General features: G+C 40.0%; 1 non-coding gene across 1 annotated transcript; it reads right to left on the reverse strand.

Moving 5' to 3' along the window:
• Nucleotides 1-3,079: 3,079 nt before the first annotated feature.
• LOC145580344 (small nucleolar RNA R71) lies at nt 3,080-3,186 on the reverse strand. The gene has a single exon (XR_014099408.1). It is a non-coding gene; the product is annotated as a small nucleolar RNA R71 (small nucleolar RNA).
• Nucleotides 3,187-18,788: the final 15,602 nt, after the last annotated feature.

Consider the following 18,788-nt stretch of genomic DNA (forward strand, 5'->3'; position numbering starts at 1 on the left):
ATTATGAATCATCAAATAATTATTCATTAACTATGGATTTAGTTAAAGCTTAAGCTCAAAACTCACAGCCAACTATAGACATTCAAAGATACAAAACAGAAATTTTCATCCAGAACGATATTATATTTAGGTAGTGCGTTTGTACATTACCTCAAATTCTTGAAGCCGTTTCTCCTCCTGTTTAGCTTCTGATTTTCCACTTCTTTGCACTTCAAATACCACAGCTTCTCCTCAGATGACCTGTGCATAATTATGGTCAAAAATCTGCTGGCTAATTGTAGTTGTGCATTTTGTTTCAATTTAAAAAAGAATCTAAAGTTTGAAAGCAATGTATATGTAAACATTTAATTAAACAACTGATTGAATATGTATACATCTGAAAATTATCAAAAAGTTACAATTTTTAATAAAAATATGCATAATTTGAGACTTTGAGTAACAATTGCTAATGGGTATCCAATTCTTTACCAATAAAAAAGTTAGAATATAATTAACCAATTCAATAACTTAATTAATTCGTTAATTCAACCCATTCTTCAACTATAATCGGAGATTATAGTAATAATCATGCATGCAGCTATCAACATACAAAATAATTAAAGAAAAAAATTGGAAAAAAAAAAACTTACGAGATCTTTGGGCTGAATCTTGATAAATTTTCTCCAACAAACAATAGAAACGATGAATCAAAACTCACAATACAAATTAACCCCAAAACTAAATTAAGAGAACTTTTTTGGCAAATTATGAAGAGTATTAAAGCAATATGCAATTCACATCATACTATACGCTTCAAATATATTGAAAAAAAAATTGAAGAGGTAAAGTAAGAAGTGGGCTGAGATGATTATATGCTAATTGAAATCAAGAAATTAGGGATTTTTTTGTGAAGATTCAAAGTTTTTAGGAAACAAATCTGAGAGGCGAATAAGGTGTTATTGGCAACTGCTTAACAAAACCGTTCTGGGAGCTGATAGTGCAGTGAGGACGAACATGGGGTACAGTTTCCCGGGATATTAGATTAAAAATTTTGGTGAAATTTTAATTTCAGCGGGTTAGTTGTGTAAATGTGTAATTGATAGTTGGGTGACACGTTTCATTGCATTCAATATTATGACCCTTTTGAGGGACACAATATATTTTGGCTCTAAAATTAGTCAAAATGTATAAATTACATAATAGTGGACGGAGGAAAATTATGACCCATTACAAAAGTGTCAAGGCAAAAGCGTCAAAATTTACTCTATTTTCTTGTAGTGAAGGAGCAGCCAAGGACCGAGACCATGGCAGCAAGCAGCCACCGCGGGCGCGGCCAGGCCATCGCGAGTGCGGCTCCATGCCTCCCACCCCCTTCTACTTTTAAGTAGATGGCTAGGAGATGCCAGCCTGCAGGCGCGACTCTCTAGCCACCGCGAGCGCGGCCCTTGCCCCGCGGGCGCGGCTTTCTGGGTTTTTTCGCGATTTTGTTTCGTTTTTGCTCGGTTTTTCGGAATGTATATATATTGTACGACCCTAAGAGAAGTGATTATGGAATTTCTTGTTTTATTCTTACTTTCTCTTTCATCTAATTAGGATTAGGGTTAGAGTTGAGTAATCTAAAGAGAGATAGTAGTGTAGATTAGGATCTTCTCCGTTGTTGCACTTTGATCTTCTTCAAATATGACATTAGTAATCTCTTCTTCCCTATATCTTTACTTTAGTTTATTGCTTTCATTTTGTTTACTTATTGTTTTGTTATTTAATTACTTGGTTAATTGTTCTTGCTTGCTTAATTTTCATGTTCAACCTTATTAATTATGCTTTCTTATATTGTTTAGTTTTCATGGTTAGTTTCTTTTCCCTAGGCTAAGTTTTTAGCTAGGGGAAGGGGGTGAAAAACATGTATTAATATTGATGATTGATGATGATTTGATTGAACTCATGCCATAAATTGATGAAAGATATGATTTTTGATAGCTTGAGATTGTTAATAGCCCATTATTTGATGTTCCCTAATCTAAATGCATGAGAATGATTTAGATTAGATTAAGATCACCTTTACTTTAATGATTGCATGAAAATGAATTATATAAATAGTGTTTTATGTATTGTGCACTCTTAATCTCTTTCCATGGTTAGTGACTAATTGGATGCATGAAAGTGATCTCAATTAGGACAAGACTTAATTCATTGATTTGCTTAAGCAATTGCATGAAAGTGATTTGTTTTAGTAGAACTTAGCATTCTATGGCATTTTCTTCATGATAATCATCATTTTCCATTTTTGTTTAATCATGTTTGACACCCCCGTACCCTTAGCGTTGTTTATCTTTGGTTTAATCCTTTTTATCTTCCTTTCTTTATTGCTTTAGTTAACTTAATCAAAGAAAACCAACAAAAATATTCTCCCATTTACTCTTGCATTAGTGTATTTGATGTTTAACTTGCATGCTTCCTCGTGGTTCGACCCTATACTTGCCACTAACTAGTTTAGTGAATGGTTTAGGTTTATAAATAATTAATTTGATTAGGATAGTTGTCCTAACGACCTATTAACCTGTGATCAAATTTGTGCGTCGTTGCCGGGGAAGCGGCTTGTTTAGCATTTATTTTTTCTATTGTTAGAGTCATTTTATTTGCTTTTCTTTTTGTTTTGGTTGTTTAATCCTACTTGTCATTGCTAATCGTGTGCTTAGCTTTTTTGTGTTCAAAGAAAGATATGGCAAGGCAAGAGGATGACCTTCTTTTTAGCCAATTTGGAAATAAAGAAATCTTTGAGCTCACGAGTGGTATACTTCTCCCCACCACCGAGTCTAATTTCATAATCCATCCACAATATGCTAGGATGGTACAAATTGAGCAATTTTCTGGAGGTGCAAGTGAAGACCCCATTGAGAATTTGGTCCGATTCCTTGAGTTGTGTGCAATGATGCAAACCAATGAAGTGAGCCAAGATTACATTCGTATGCATCTCTTCCGGCAATCTCTCACCGGAAGAGCAAGAAAATGGCTCAAGCTTTTGAAGCCCAACTCACTCACAACATGGAAGGAAGTTGCGAAGGCCTTTCTCAAGAGATTCATTTCCGATGAGCAAACCGCAAAAATAAGGAGGAAGATAGCTTCCTTTGAGCAAGATCCGGATGAAACTCTTGGGGAAGCTTGGGAAAGGTTTAAGGATTTGATTAGAGCATGTCCTCATCATGAATTCAACCATAATTTGCTTATGAGATTCTTTTATGATGGCTTGGAGCCAATGTCAAGGACTAATCTAGATGCGGGTGCTAGTGGCTAATTGATTAAGATACCTCAAAGCCAAGTTGAAGCAACAATTGAAGAAGTGGCAACTAGCTATTCCCGGGGAAGTCAAAGAAGGTCCCAAGGAAAGCAAGGAGATCTTTACGAGTTGGAGAAAGTCGGTCAACTTAAGCACATAGTTGAGCTCTTGAATGAAGGTCTTTCCAAGTTGAACTCAAGTGTTGGTTTGGGTTCAAAACCCTCACAAATCATTGATTTCTCATGTGCTCATTGTGGTGGGACGGATCATGATACATCCAATTGTAGAGAGTTCAATCCCAAGCATAGTGAGGTTTTGACTTTGAGAGAAGAAGAGCTTGTAACCCAAGCTCAATCCAAACAACTTAAACAACCTCCAAGGCAAGAAAACTCCTACCCCCAAGAAGGAACTCTCTTCAATCCACCAACCCTAAATTTTCCCTACCCTTCCAACAAAATAGGGATTTCTCAAGATCAACATCATGACCTATATCCTCAAGCATATGAAGAACAATCCCCACCCGATCACACACAAACCCAAATTCTTCAACAACCTCTCCATGAGATCAAATCTCACAATGAAGTTGTTGATTCCCAACTAGCCGAAATTTCTTCTCTCCACTCAACCACAAAACTCCCCTTACAATCATCTACTAATCCTTCACACACTTACCAACCCGAATCTTGCAAGGAGGATGAGAGCAAGAAGGACAAGGTTGTAGAGGATGTGGTTGAGAAGAAGGTTCAAAAAAAAAATGAGGAGCCATTTGATTTTAGTGAACCAAACGAGTTTGAAGGCCCGGTTCCCTCTCCTTATAGGATAGTTGAGAATTTTTTTTAATATCCCTATGGCGGTGAGTGTATGTAGAGTCGATGTGGTCGATGGTGTGATAGCTAATGAGAGCTTACCTTCATGTGATGATAAGGAGACCATGAGGTATGATGACTTCCTTGAAGTTCCCACTTGGTTTGAAGGCTCTTTTGAGGAAGGTGAGGTTGCCCTTCCTAATATTGAGGATTCCAAGCTTAATCCCCCTTGTAGAAGGAAAAGAAAGAAGAAATAAAAGAGAAGAAGAAACAACAAGAAGAAGAAAAGAGAAAAAATGAGCCACCATTGGCTCTTGATTCATCCCCTCCTTTTCCTTGTGGTGATGTGAGACCTCAAGGAGTGATTTTGCTCAAGCTTGGGTCATCTATGATTCCATCCTCAATTTGATGAAGGTGATGTTCTTTAATCTACCTTGAATGAGGTGAAGGGTCAAGCTAGAGACCATAAACAAGCGCTTCCCAGGAGGCAACTCGGAGGATTTCTAACCCTTTTTTTCTACCCCTCCTTTCTTTTTCTTTTTGTTTTCTTTCTTTGTTCTCTTTAAATGTTTTCTTTTGTGTCTTTTCTTGCCCTGTAGGTTGCTTTTTGGAAGCTTGGAGCGGAGTAACTTTTGGTGATTTCAATTTTATGCTACTTTATTCTTTTAAGCCAACCTCCCAATGAGACCTTTTTTGTTTTTACCCTTTTACTTTTTCTTTGAGTGCTTAGTATAGGATTAGTTTCAGAAGAAGTTGAATGGTTCGAGGTTGTTTTCATTGGTTCTATGGAACCTGGGATCGTTGATGTTGTTATCGAACGATCATTTGTTTGACAATTGGGATTTATTTGGATTATATGCCTCATTTGTGAACCTTCTGATTTCTTCTTCCTTCTTTAGCTTTGTATTCCTTTTTTTCTGTGTAACATACATGACCATGACAAGTTTATATGCATATTTTTGGAATTTGCTTTTATTTTGGGACTTGTATCCTTGGATGTTTTTCTTCCTAACTAGTAAATGTGTGCACGGTTTGAGAGTGTCATTGGTTGACTCTAGGATACTATATGCTAAGGTAGCCGGTTTAAGACCTTTTAGGGGTCCATGAAGCCTTAGTTCACGGGAATGTGGTAAGATGGAGTTGCTCTCTATAGTGGATTTGAAACCCTTGGTTGGTATTTGCTTTGCTATATATCCCTTGTGAGCTTCATTTGTTCTAGCCTTCATCACCTTGTTGAGCAGCAATTTAGGATCCTTAGCTATGCATGTCTTAATCCTTGTTTTGAACTCTAGCTCCCAAGATCGTGACCAAGCCACTCTATGGGAGGAAAAGGGCACCTATTCTCATTTTTCTTTCTCTTCTTTTTGTTTTTATTTTGCATTTGCTCCTCTTGCTAACCCTTTGAGCCTATTCCCTTTTTTGATTATGAGCCACATTACAAGCCTAATGACCTTTCGTTTCCCTAACCATTTAGTTTTGTGAAGCATTCTGGGTTGAGAGTTTGTTTTGTGTTGTCATGGTTTGAATGAAAATGAGAAAGCAATATGCTCTTATAGGCCAAGCAAGAAAGTAAATTGTATGTATTGTGTGTAATAAAGCAAATGCATTCAAGAAAAAGTCGTCCATAGTTAAAAAAAGGCAAGGACATCAACTAAGAGTTAAAAAAATACATAAAAACTTGGAAAAGAATAAAAAAACATAAAAATATTTTAGTTGGTTTTGTTTTTCTTCCCTATTTCAAGAATTGAGGACAATGCTTCGTTCAAGCTTGGGGGAATTGAGCGTTACTTCATTTTTGTATATATTTTGTGTTGGTGTTGAGTAAGCTTGGGGGAGATGGCATTATTATTTTTGTTTGAGGTTTTGTGACTTCTTGAGTTTGTTTTTGAGAGAGGGCCCTTCTTTTGCTTCACTTTGGAAATATTACCAAATTTTTCAAATTTTTACCTCGCCTTGACCCCTAGCCTTACATTTCAACCAATAAAAGACCCTTAGACCCTTGAGGGTTAGTCAACATCAGTGGAGGGAGATAGTTGTCAAGCCTTTGGAGAGAGTGTGCATGGCCAAGATGTCGGGATTACCTTCTCAAAGTTTTTCATTTCTTTATCTTTTTTCGGTTCCTTCGAGGAATCATGAGAAGCTAGCTTAAGGGTTGATTAAAAGCTAGTGGAGAGAACGCGGCCCGATTGGTTGGGGCTAGGGTGGATTGAGTCCTCATTAGTTCTCTATGCTTAGCATATGTTATGTTTCAATCAACCATTGACATCTTGGAACGTGCATACATTTGTCTATTTAGAAAGGTTTTCATTCATTGGTGCTTATTTCTATCTCTTGTCCAAATATGATGAACTTGTGTTTTTTCTTTTTCTTTTCTTTTTATTGCCTTGCCTTGGTTTTTTCAAGAGTTGTGGGTTAAGCTCTTAGGAAACCTTCGCGAGAGCACACTCGTCCTCTAGGGCGACCTAGGGGTTTAAATGGCTTGTCTTTTGTTGCTAAAATTGACCGTGATTCCTAAAAAAATGAGTCAGTGTATATTCTTATCCTCTTTAGTGTGTTAGTCTTTCTTGAATAAATATTTCTCCCTTTCTCTTTTGTCTTTGTCTTGCTCGAGGACGAGCAAGAGCTAAGCTTGGGGGAATTTGATAAGTGTCATTTATGACACATTTTAGGGCGTTTTTCTCCTTTTGTTTAAGGTTTATTTTGGTCTTTCTTGTTATTTCTTGTCCTTTTTGTCTCGTTTTAGTTAATAATGTTTTAGTTTATGTTTTTAGGCCTTAATTTGCAATTTTATACATTTTGCTCGGTTTCTAGCTTGTTTTGCGTGCTTTTGTTTCTGATCTTTCACTCTTTTTCTCGTGTTCTATTTTGTCTAGGTAATTGGCATTTTCCTTGATATTTATGACCCGAGAAAAGGCCGGAGTCTTCATTAGAAAAAGCGTTGAAGCAAAGAAAGCAATGAAGCAACTTAAGCGAGCACGAGCATCACCAAGGAGCAGCCAAGGACCGAGCCCACGGCAACAAGAAACCACCGCGGGCGCGGCTCCCTGCCTCCCAGCCTCTTCTACTTTTCAGTAGATGGCTGGGAGATGCCAGACTATGGGCGCGACTCTCCGGCCACTGCGAGCGCGGCCCTTTCCCTACGGGCGTTGCTTTCTGGGTTTCTCGCGGTTTTGTTTCGTTTTTGCTCGGTTTTTCGGGATGTATATATATTGTACGACCTTCTTAAGAGAGGGGATTACGGAATTTCTTGTTTTAGTCTTACTTTCTCTTTCATCTAATTAGGGATTAGGGTTAGATTAGAGTAATCTAGAGAGAGATAGTAGTGTAGATTAGGATTTTCTGCATTGTTGCACTTTGATCTTCTTCAAGCTTTGTCAATTCAAATCTTCCATTAGTAATCTCTTCTTTCCTATCTCTTTACTTTAGTTTATTGAATTCATTTTTTTTACTGATTATTTTGTTATTGAATTACTTGGTTAATTGTTCTTGCTTGTTTGGTTTTCATGTTCAAACTTGTTAATTATGCTTTCTTACATTGTTTAATTTACAAGGTTAGTTTCTCTTCCCTAGGCTAAGTTTTTAGCTAGGGGAAGGGGGTGGAAAACATGTGTTAATATTGATAATTGATGATGATTTGATTGAACCCATGCCATAATAAATTGATGAAAGATATGATTTTTCATAGCTTAAGATTGTTATTAGCCCGTTATTTGATCTTCCCTAATCTAAATGCATGAGAATGATTTGGATTAGATTTAGATCACCTTTACTTAAATGATTGCATGAAAATGAATTATATAAATAGTGTTTTATGTATTGTGCACTCTTAATCTCTTTCCATGGTTAGTGACTAATTGGATGCATGAAAGTGATCTCAATTAGGACAAGACCTAATTCATTGATTTGCTTAAGCAATTGCATGAAAGTGAGTTGTTTGAAAAGAACTTAGTATTCTATGGCATGTTCTTCATGATTATTATCATTGTCCATCTTTATTTGATCATGTTTGACACCCCCGTACCCCTAGCGTTGTTTATCTTTCGTTTAATCCGTTTTTACTTCCTTTCTTTATTGCTTTAGTTAACTTAATCAAAGAAAACCAACAAAAATATTCTCCCATTTACTCTTGCATTAGTGGATTTGATGTTTAACTTGTGTGCTTCCTCGTGGTTCAACCCTATACTTGCCGCTAACTAGTTTAGTGAAATGTTTAGGTTTATAAATAATTAATTTGATTAGGGTAGTAGTCCCAACGACCTATTAACCTGTGATCACTTTTTAGCGTCGAAATCAGTTTTCGGCAGAATAAAGCGTCGAGAAACTCTAGCACGTGACCAACACGTGAATTCATCACCCACGATTTCAAAATTTAGGAAAAAAGAAAAATCAAACCAACCCCTTACTACTCAGTTTGCAACCATATCTATTCTTCTCATCTTCATTCGTAATTCTACAAAGAGGCCCATGGAACCATGAATTTCAAACTCAAATCTTCGCTCCTCTTTGAATCAAATACAAATTCAGATCTTCGCTCCTCTTTGAATCAAATACAAATTTTTTCAAGTGTGCTACATCAGTTTCAAAGTTAGATCTTCGTCCGTCGTCCCTCTCTAATTCTATTTCGAAATGAGGTAAATCAATATAAGTTTAGATCTTTGTCTCTCTAAATCATTTCAAATTAAGGTACATCAATTATATATTCAAATCTGTCTAATTTTAATCAATTTGTTCCTCATCTCTGTGCCGACAACATTAAGGCGTACCTTTTGTTTTTGTTTTTTTTTTTCCTTTTTTCTTCAAAATTGGGTTTGTGGATTGTTTTTAAAGCTTTTTTTTCAATAATGTTATCAAAGTATTTTTCAATAATGTTATCAAAGTATGGTCAGATGATGGGTTTAATTGATTGAACAATAAAAATTTCAAGTTTCTGGGTATATTTACTTTAAGGTTTTATTTTGTACTACTATTTTTATTCAATTCTGAAAAATGTGCCGTTTGTTATTCTACATTTGAAGCACGATATTAATTAGATAGTTTTGTATGATAGATTGTTGGTTGGGTTCGGGCTTAATTGATGAACAATAAAGATTTCAAGGTTGAGTATTTTTTTGGGTGTTTTTGTCCCTCGGGAGAGTTACAGCTCGAAGACCAGTCCAACTGCGCCTGTACCTGCAAAACAACGGAGACTCCGGGTGGTTGGAGCTCCGCCTCCGATGATCAAGTTAGAATGTGTTTGGAGAGGGTAAAAAGGTGCGGAAAGTAAGGAGATCTTCTCAAATTTCGAGATCAGGTGTTTTCTCTAATGTGAGAGAATGTAGGGTAGGTATAATAAATGATTGATGTGTTCTAAAATGCGGGATATCCCCCTATTTATAGGGTCATTGGGAAAGGTACCCTATCTTAGGACATTCTGACCTAGATTTGATGGGCTACGCCGTTTTGCAGCGTTTTAGGGAATTGGGCCTTGAAGGCCGCAATTCTAGCAGCTATCTGAGGCTGACACGTGTCAGCTGATAATTGGCCCAAATGGATCTTTCTAGGCTTGACACGTGGCCCTCTCTGATTGTTCCACATGTCTAGGGTATTTTTACCCAAAACATTTGCCCCTCACAGGTATCACGTGGCAGGCCACGTGGTGCCTATGACACTTGGCATTCCAGGAGTGGTGAACAGTAAGAAGACCGTTCACCTTCTGGGGTGTGACGGGGATGCCCCCGTTTTACCCCTCTATAAATAGCGTTTTACCCTCCTCTCTTTCCTCTCACTTTACTCATTTTTACATCTTAGAGAGAGAAAGAGAGGATTCTAGAGAGAGAAAGGCTCCACCCCCGCCTGTAGCGAGTATCGAAGCTTCCGTCTGCGTTTTTGAGGAACACATCAGGTCACCCTCTGTAGCAGTTTTTAGATTTTCCAAAGTTAAGATAAAGGTAACTGCCTCTACTCTCCTCCAGCTTTTTATACTTTTCTCGTTTATGTACTTAGTCTTCCAAAATTAAAATGGACTCTCTATCAACACACACGACACCGCCTAGGACTTTCAGCCGGTCTCTTGGTACGGCTGAATCTAGAACTGGGGGTGCCACTCGGACATGCTTTGCTCATCCCCAAATCCCTCCGTCTCTGTGTCTATGCAGGATACCATGGCCAGAGTCAAACAGAAGGCTATCAAGCCTAGGAAGCGGCGTGCTCGGGAAGTGCCCGCTGATGAAATTATTCCGGATGAGGAATATGAGGGTTCGGAGGAGCAAGCGGAATCTTCTCTAGGTGGCACCACTTCAAACCTAGTGACTCAATCCTAGGGGAGTCAAGTGGCGAGGACGTTGCCTCTTCCTAAGGCTCTGATGAAGGGGAGTTAGGCGGAGAGGAAGCCGCTGAACGATCTAGACCAGAAGCATCGGGCTCTGGTCAAGGAGATATTGCGGCAGACTACCAGCGGCCGGTTATGGGGCCAATCCTACCAAATCCTTTAGAGACTAGGATGCTTCCTTGAGATCTTGCTACCATGAGGGGTAGCTTCCGAGCATTTGCGGATGCTCATCCGGTTGGGGAAGGCTGGAGAATAGAAGTTCCGCCTGCTAAAGCAATGATTGCTTGGGAGGACAACATTAAAAACACCAACAACAGCTTCGGCTGTTATGAAGCCGGAATTAGAGTCGGCCTTCGTTTTCCCCTCCACAGGAGTATTAAGAGAATTTTGAAGGGGTATGATTTAGGAGGTTGGCAACTTACCCCAAATTCATGGATTAATATACTTAGTTACATTGCCGCCTGCGAATTTCAAGATATAGAGCCAAGTTTTGCGGCTTTTGCTCATATGCACTATATGAGCCGGGCGCCAGGCGGGTATGGGGCATGGTACACACTAACCACCCATCAGCAGTATTTGATGTCTTTGGACAAACCATCTAAGTGGACCGGCTGGAAGGAGAAGTTTTACATGATCTCCTCGCCCAAATTAGGACACAACCGGTTCTTACGCCGGTACAATAAGGATCCAGATTTACTTGGGAAGAAATGCGCCCTCCCCCGCATTCCGTCTAGGGCTTACGAACAAATAATGGAGCCCGGGTTCTTTGAGACTATGACTGAGCCCCTAGAGGATGGGACCCATATAATTGTTCCAAAGAATTAGATACCCCATCCGGATTTTTTGAAGGATGAGGCCTTTCTTTCCGCCTGTGGTCTTAGCACCATGTTCCCACAGGATAGATTCACTATAAATCCGGCAAATTGCCGTCTCTATTGGTGCACTAACTATGTTATTAGTTTATTTAACTAACTATTTTCTTACTTTTTTTACAGAGGAAGCCCTGAACATGGTGGACCCAAACATGACACCTGCTAAGCCTGCTGCCTTGCTGAGAAAGGAGCAACAGCTGGAGAAGAGGGCCGCCTTGGAGGCCAAGGATTCTATGAAGGGCGGGGTCAGACCACTTGCCATACTTTCTAGCTTTTTTGCATTAATTTAATAATTTACCAGCTGTACTCCTTTCTCTTAATTTGACAATTCACCGGCTGTAACCGTGGCTTTTCATTTGCAGAGTGGGAACAAATTCATTCCCCGCTTCATTTCCAAGATGTTTAAACGGCCAGGGGATGAGCTTAACAAAACCCCGACTAAGACGACAAAGAAGAATCCTTCTCAATCCACCTCTTCAGCCAACCCAGATTGACCCACAACCGGGGGCAAGGGCCCGGCTGCGATGAAAGCTTTGAGCGAAAGCTCAGGGCGAGCTGCTGGGAAACGGCCAGATGACTCTACGGCATCGAAGAGTGGTGAGCCACTCGATGTTGCAGTCGGCGCTGCAACGGCTGAAGAGGAAGAGTCCTTTTAGCCCCAAACCCAAGGTAAGACACGAATCGAACTCCCTTGGCTGCTTGACTTTATGCGAGTCAAGACTCGGTTCAACCCATCTAGAGGTTCGATGAGCAGCCGACATGAGTCGGGTACCGCCTGTGCTGCTTTCTCACCAAGTTCTTCTTTTTGTGTAGAAGCTCCCTCAGGGCCGCCTAACGTCCAGGCGTTCGCTAAGAGGATGGTAAGGTCTCAGACTAGGTCAGAGAAGAATTCAGTGCCTGATGTGCAGGCGGTGGATTTCGACAGAATCCAAGGCCTGCTGGCTGAGGTAACTTGGCATTCAATTATTACTTCATTCTTTCTCGTAATATTTTCAAGTGTTTAGATAACAGTTTGACCTCCCTTCAGGCAATGCCGAGGGTAGACGGGCTGAGGGTCCCTTTAGGCGGAAGTAGGACGAGGAAAATGATGCTAAACAGAGGGCCACCCAAGCTCTCAACTCTGCTGAATACAGTAAAATAATGTGTGATGTAGAAATTAAAGCAGTAGAGTTGAAAGAGGAGGAGCTGATTAAGAACTTGACGACTGCTAATGACGCCGCCAACAACAGAGTGGCCAACCTTGAGCTAGAGCTGAAAAATACACAATATGATCTCAAGGCATTTGAGGGGGCTGATCAGGAAAATACCAAGCTAAGGGAGGATGTCAGCCGAATGGGAGTTGAGCTTGTTCAACTGAGGAGCAAGCACCAAGAGGAGATTGCTAAGGAGCAAAGCCGGCTGGTTGCTGAGAATGAACGGGACACTGGAGGATTTCTTAGAGACTTCTGTTGGGGTTTGGTGAGTCCGACTCACCGCGGAAACAAACCCAAAAACAAGACCGCATTCACAATAAATAAAACCATAAACATAATTAGCTTAATGACAAGATTAAGATAATAATTATACCTTTGACGCGTGCTTCGCCCGACCTCGAGGGGCTCTTACTTCGAAATCTAGTCTCGAAAATACGACGACCTCCAACGGAAGTCCACCCACAACTCAAACACTGACTAGGTCCAATTCCTTGGAGTTACCAAGGCCTGACTGAAACCCGAGTAATTGAGTTCAAAGGTTTTCACAAAGGTGATGCCTTTTTCAACTCTTGAGTTCAAAGGTTTTCACTACTTGTGATGCCTTTTCCAGCTCTCACTCAAGCATCATTTCCAAAGCCCCAAGTTGGGTGTTTATAGGAAATGATGAGAGTATGATAATCTCTCCCATCAATGTGGGACAATGAGATTTTCACATTTTATTTTAATGCTAAAACAAAATTATTTAGGCAAACTAGTAATAAATCAACAAGTGTCAACATAGATGAGAGAGTAAGTGAGGACCACTTGGAGAGGGGGGGGGACCAAACTTGCTCCCCACTCCCTCTCCCCAAAACCGGCCAACACATCAAAACTCCTCTAATCATGTCGCGCCACATGACAGCCCCACTTGGGCACCAAGGCAGCCAAGTGGGCTGCCATGCTTGCGCCAGCCACGCACAGCAGGCCCAGCACAAGCGTGCGGGCTGATGTTGCTCTCAGCCAGCAAGTCGCGCATGCTATGGGTAGGCTGCTGTTGCTCTCGGCCAGCAAGCCGCGCATGCTATGTGCAAGCTGCTGCTACTCTTGTACGTGCACTTGGCCGTGGCACCCATACTAGCTTTGGTGCGTTAGCACGCACCTGCCAGCCAAGGCTCAACTTGGTGCGCATGCTAGCCACCATTCTACGCATTGTGCCCCTAGCATTCAATTTTCTCGGGGCACTCCGATGCTAGGGGTATTTTGGGAAATACGTTGATTTATTACTATTGCACGTCTCGTCTTTTACTATTTTTTACTTGACTTTCGATTCTTGGTTTCGACGCTCTAAGCTCGAATTTCCGACGTCTAAATATTTATTACTCAGTCGACTCATTAATTCCTTCCGAATTAATTAGTCGCTTCGGCTCGTTAGTTGCTTGGGTGTGACCTGAAGGGTTTAGTCAAGATTAAACTGTAATATTAATTATGCATTAATATTACTAATCGGAAGCGGCCTCCACCCAGGCATTCCGTTCACTTGACCTTACTGAAAAATTAGCTTCCTAATAATTTGGAACCCCCTATCGGAATAATACACTTGTTCGAAGGACACTATTCCTTTCAATCTCCCACTTGTCCTTTCCGGATAAGTGTGCTTTTAGTGTATATCCCTTTTCCTATGTCTCTTAATGCCTCTTCATGAACTATAAGGTAAGATTAATTTGTCATCCTTATTACGTCCAGTTGTGTTTCTCGATTCCGAGTCCGACTGTCAATAAACAAATGATTTCTAAAATCAATCCGAGCATGGCCATGCGTTTTACAGTCTCGCTCAACAAGAGGCCTTGTAAACAACAAAGACATCTTCCCTAATTTTTAGTAGGGGAACATTTCCAGTCTTGTAATGTAGCTTCTCTTACTAAGAGGACCTAACCGCCCGAGTGATGCCGTTATAATCCCCTATTACAGCAGACGTTTGACAATCACCAAAGCGGACTAGTACCCAAATAAGAAAGCTCACAATACTCATGGTCGAGGAAAAAGGTTCCGATAGCAATAATGAGAAGTATACTTATGACGATTTTTAATCTCTTAAAGTATTCTCATAGGTCGATCCAGTATGGTTCTAAACCAATACCTGTGCAAATGATTCATGACAATCATGTCCTTGTAGCATAAGAAACGGTGCTATAAATCAAACTAAACACTGATATCAAATGGTCATTAATTGTCCATCGCTTAAATGACCTCGATTAGGGATAATTTTCGATTATAATATTCAATGTTCACTTAATAGGTGTTTCCTTACCAAGACTGGTCTTAATACCCTATTTTGAATATTCCAAGAATCGAATGGACTCATTATTTAATTCTAAACCAAAATTAAATAGCCAACGGAGTAATTTAAATTGCATGAAAAATTTAATTACTCCAAAAACGAATGGTTCATCATGGTGCTTGACATTAAAATTGTACAAAATTAATTAAGACACTAAAATAAGGAAATCAAAGCCAATCTGCGATGTGCTTGATTCCCATTGCCTTAACGTGCTTGTTGTGTTTCACTTGAGGCAAAGGTTTAGTCAGTGGATCGGCTACATTTTCATCCGTTCTAACTTTACAAATTCTGATTTCATTTTCTGATTTCCATTCTCGAATCATGTGAAACCGCCACTTGACATGTTTGACCTTCTGATGTTCTCTTGGCTCTCTGGCCTGAGCAATAGCTCCATTATTGTCACAATAGAGGTCTATTGGTCCCTCGATGGAGGGTCCGAGTTCACCAATGAATTTGCGAATCCAACTGCCTCCTTAGCTGTCTCAGATGCTGCCAAGTATTCGGCTTCCGTTGTAGAATTTGTAGTTGTGCTTTGCTTAGCACTCTTCCAACTAAACGCTCCTCCATTAAGACAGAATATGTACCCAGATTGTGACTTGAAGTCGTCTCTGTCTGTCTGGAAGCTTGTGTCGGTATAACCTTCAACAACTAATCCATCTCTGCCACCATAGACTAGGAATTTATCCTTGTTCATTTTCAGGTACTTTAGGATATTCTTGGCTGCAGTCCAATGCGCCTCTCCTAGGTCTAATTGATATCGGCTCGTAGCGCTCAAGGCATACGATACATCTGGCCTAGTACATATCATGGCATACATGATCAATCCAATTAGCGAAGCAAATGGAATCTGATTCATCCTTTCTCGCTCATCAGGTGTCTTAGGACACTGCTTCTTACTTAGGGTTATGCCATGTGACATGGGTAGGTGACCTCTCTTGGCCCCTTCCATTTGGAAACAAGCTAGTACCTTATCAATATAAGTACTTTGACTCAATCCTATCATCCTTTTAGATCTATCCCTATAGATATTGATGCCTAGTATGTATAAAGCCTCTCCCAAGTCTTTCATTAAAAAACATTTTCCGAGCCAAGCCTTTACAGACTCTAATAACGGAATGTTGTTTCCAATGAGTAATATGTCATCGACATATAATACTAGGAAGGCGATGTCACTCCCACTGACCTTCTTGTAAACAAAAGATTCATTTGGATTCTTGATAAAACCAAACTTACTGATGGCTTCATCGAATTGCAGATTCCAACTTCTGCTTGCTTGCTTTAATCCATAAATGGACTTCTTAAGCTTGCATACCTTTCCAGGGTTGTTTTGGTCGACAAAACCTTTAGGCTGTGTTATTTACACAGTTTCTTCCAAAATACCATTTAGGAAGGCGGTTTTGACGTCTATCTGCCATATTTCATAGTTGTAATATGCAACAATCGCTAGGAGGATCCGAACGGATTTAAGCATTGCGACTGGAGAAAAGGTTTCATCGTAATCAATACCATGAACTTGTCTATAACCTTTTGCTACCAATCTAGCTTTGTAAATGAATACATTTCCATCTTTGTCGGTTTTCAACTTGAAAATCCACTTACATCTGATAGTTGTGTAACCTTCGGGAAAGTCAACCAAGTCCCAGACTTGATTTTTAAACATGGAATCCATTTTAGATCTTATGGCCTCTTGCCATTTAGCAGAGTCAGTGCTTGTCATCGCTTGCTTGTAGGTTGCCGGTTCATCTCCATCCCTGATCCGGATGTCCTGATTCTCGGTTAATACTAAACCAAGATATCTATCAGGTTGAGATCTCGGCCTTTGAGACCTACGTAGGGTAATGGACTAAGCATTTGCATTGTCGGTTCGACTTTGCATATTTTGATCACTTTGACCTTCGTCAACATATGTTGTTTGAGCACTTTGACTGTCATTCTGATTTTGTTGCTCATCCTCACGAACTTCGTCGAGTTCGATTTTCCTCCCACTTGTCATTTTGGAAAGGTGCTCCTTCTCCAAAAAGACACCATCGCGAGCAACAAACACTTTGTTCTCCGATTTGTTGTAGAAGTAATACCCTTTGGCTTCTTTTGGGTAGCCCACAAAGTAAACCTTATCAGATTTGGGATGAAGTTTGTCAGAAATCAATTTCTTGACATATGCTTCACATCCCCATATCTTTAGAAAAGACAACCTAGGAGGTTTCTTCGTCCATAACTCGTATGGAGTCTTTTCTACAACTTTCGATTGAGCACGGTTCAGTGTTAGTGCCGCAGTTAAAAGTGCGTGTCCCCAGAAAGAGATAGGAAGATCACTAAGACCCATGGTTGATCGTACCATGTCTAACAAGGCTCGATTTCTCCGTTCGGATACTCCGTTCCATTGTGGAGTTCCCGGAGGTGTCAGTTTTGAAAGTATACCATGATATTTCAGATGGTCATCGAATTCTTGGCTCAAGTATTCACCACCTCGATCCGATCGAAGGGCTTTGATTTTCTTGCCAAGCAGATTTTCCACTTCACTTTGAAATTCTTTGAACTTGTCAAACAATTCAGATTTATGCGACATGAGGTAGACATAGCCATATCTACTATAATCGTCTGTGAAGGTGATGAATTATCGATGTCCATTTCTTGTGGCGGAGCTCATTGCTCCACATACATTGGTATGTATTAGAGCCAATAAGTCACTTGCTCTTTCTCCCAACTTGGAGAATGGCTGCTTTATCATCTTGCCTAATAAACATCCTTCGCAATTCTCAAAAGTTTCTAAATCGAAAGAGTCAAGAACGCCTTCTTGTAGAAGCTTCTTGATGTGTTTGATGTTAATGTGGCCAAGACGACAATGCCACAAGTGAGTTTGATTTGACTCCATGGTCTTAGATCTTTTGGTATCATAATAAACAATTTTGTCTAAACACACGAAAGTGTCATTTCCATAAATATAAACAAGACATGAAACAAAAGTCTTGTGATCAAAGTTAAAATGACATCCAACATCATGAGATCAAAGTATGATAGATAAAACTCAACAAGTTTTAGAATTTAGACAAAACACATGAGATTACAAGCTTTCTTTGCATAGATTATCTTCATCTTCCACTAGTGTACTCATGTCCACTTGAAAAGCGCCGCTCACTTTGTTCCTGAAATAGGAGCACAAAGTGAATCAATTTTCCGGTATCTAATACTTTATAAATTTCTTATATTCAAGTGTTAAGATGATACCTGAGATTGAGGCTGCTTTTCCTCTTGCCTCATCTTCTAGATACTGGCTAGATTCTCTTTTATAGTGACCTTGATTACTACAATAGAAGCAGCTCATCTTAGCTTTGTTCTTGAACTCCTTCTTCTTAGGCCTTAGAGCAAACTTAGCCGCCTTGCAAGAATAGGTTTTCTAGAGCTCTTGGACAACTTCCTTGTAGGATAGATTGTTCCGATTGTTGGTAAGTTGCATCTTAATTGCAATGTACCCTGAGTGGAGTAAGCTTAAAACAATATGAGCAGCTTGTTCATCCTCCACCGGCCTACCAATCAGCTCCAGATGGTTAAATAACCTTGTCATCTTTTGCACATGGGCTTGAAGTGGCATCTCGGGTCTAAGTCTTGCACTATAGACCCTGGCCCATACTTCTTGCCTCTCTTTGCTGAGACACCCATCTTGCAGTGGCTTGATCCTCATGTTAGACAGTGACCTAGTCACTTCCTCCACAAGTCCATCATAGTTGCCCCTGTCGCTCTTTGTGACCCTCAGATTGACCACATCTTCTAGAGCTTTGAGGAGTACATCCGGAATGTAGTTGGAGAATTTCTTCTTCCACTGTTTCGGAATGGAGTTTGCCATGAGTTGCGAGACTCTCTTGCAATCATAACTCCATTCCTCATGAGCCTCATTGCTCATAACCCCTTTTGAGTAGAAACTCGGGATGGGTGTATCCAAGATATGCTCTAGGTAGCAATTGCGGAGGGTCATACGGAATTCTTCTTCCCATTCCTTGAAGTTCACCAAATTTAAGCTAAATGGTAACATCTCGAGAAGATCA

Source organism: Chenopodium album, chromosome 14, assembly GCF_948465745.1.
Source record: "Chenopodium album chromosome 14, dcCheAlbu1.1, whole genome shotgun sequence".
In the NCBI taxonomy this organism is placed as follows: domain Eukaryota; kingdom Viridiplantae; phylum Streptophyta; class Magnoliopsida; order Caryophyllales; family Amaranthaceae; genus Chenopodium; species Chenopodium album.